This window comes from Myotis daubentonii, chromosome X (assembly GCF_963259705.1).
Source record: "Myotis daubentonii chromosome X, mMyoDau2.1, whole genome shotgun sequence".
Lineage (NCBI taxonomy): Eukaryota > Metazoa > Chordata > Mammalia > Chiroptera > Vespertilionidae > Myotis > Myotis daubentonii.
The window spans coordinates 19,838,924-19,840,649 of record NC_081861.1 but is presented as its reverse complement, the minus strand read 5'-3'; positions in this window follow the sequence as shown (position 1 = coordinate 19,840,649).

Below are 1,726 nucleotides of genomic sequence, written 5' to 3'. Positions count from 1 at the left end.
GTTTGGGCTTCTATAACTAAAATATCATAGACTGGCTGATGTATAAACAGAAAATTTTTCCTCACAGTTCTGGGGGCTGGGAAGTCCAACATAAAGATGCTAGCAGTTTCTGTGTCTGGTGAGGTCCTGCTTCTCAGTTCAGTTCATAGACAGTTTTTTTGTTTTGTTTTTTGGTGTGTTTTTTTTTTTTTTTTGCTCTGTCTTCATGTGAAAGAATATGTAAGGAAGTTCTCGGGATCTCTTTAAAAGGCCGCTTATCCCATTCATGAAGGCTCCAACCTCATGACCTAATCACCTGCCAAAAGGCCTAATACCATCATATTGGGCATTTTTTTAAAAAAACATAAACATTCTCTCTATAACAACATTCTTTCTACTTCACCTCTATGCCTCACATTGATGATAAAATGATGATGGTATTTACAATGAACTGTCTACTTGGGGTGACAGTGAGCAATGTAGAATGCAAAATATTTCTTTGCAATGTTTAATTAGAAAGTCTTCTGTAAATCATTTTCACTATTGAAGTAGTTACCCTTTTTTAGTGACACTGGCTGATGCCTTATCTTAGTACCAGTGTCCATTTTACCTTGTGCCTTTTCCAAGAAGATGGAGTTTTATTTCTTAACTATAAATGACAGTAAAGCATTAATGTGATGAATAGCTTTAATTTCAATAAGTGTGTCCAAACTTAAACAAGGCCAGGACTGAAGCATTCCGCTGATATATTCCAAAAGCAATGTCATTATCCATCAATAGTTACTCAACCAATCCATCCAAAAACCACAAAAGCAAAATTGAATTTCAGAAATAAATGGGTTATAAAAAAGAAACTCACAGAGTTTTTATATGAGGGTCTTTTCTTTGCATATGGCAAAGAATTAGATTATATTGTTCCACCTATGAGCTAAACCAGGAAAGCAGATTAGGCTCCAACAGCATCTGGCAATATTCATGATATTGAAAGAAAATAAAAAAACACACACAACCTTGAAACAAATTTCTTACACTCAAGAGCTTAAGGCAATTATTAATCACAGTAGGCTCCTTATATTTGACTTTTAACCACTCTTAACACTTGAAGTGCTTAGAAAGTAATAAGAATTGGCCAGAAATGTATGTCACACTGAAGTGGACATTCACTGGAGTCTACTAAGCAATAACCTTTCTCCTATTACAAAACTCTTAACAAAGGACATATCCATACAAACTTTAAAAATTACTCTTTATGAACATTAATGAGAATAGTAAAGTCAGTGTTATTACTATAGGTTCTGGATAGTATACAACTGTTTGGATTTGAATCCTGGCTCTACCACTTGTTAGCTGTGTGACTTTGAGCAAGCAGATTAACCACTGCATGCCTCAGTTTCTTCTGTAAAATAGTGATAATAATAGCTTATATGGTTGAAGAAATTGAGTTAATGCATGTACAGAGCATAGAATAGTTTCTTGAAACCTAATAAGCCCCCAATAAATGCTATATATTTGTATTATTTTACTCCAGTATTTTATATTTTAAGATAATCACCTGCATGTTGTAAAATGTCTCCTTCCAATAAAGAGCCCTGTTGCAAATTATACCTTAATATGCTGTTTCTGCTAAAGCCATATTAACTAAACATAAAGAAAACACAGTATATGATATATAGTTATGTAATGCTTAAAAATATCTTGTATTCACCTTTTTAGAAGAAATATACTTTGTAAAGTAATCCCAGAATAC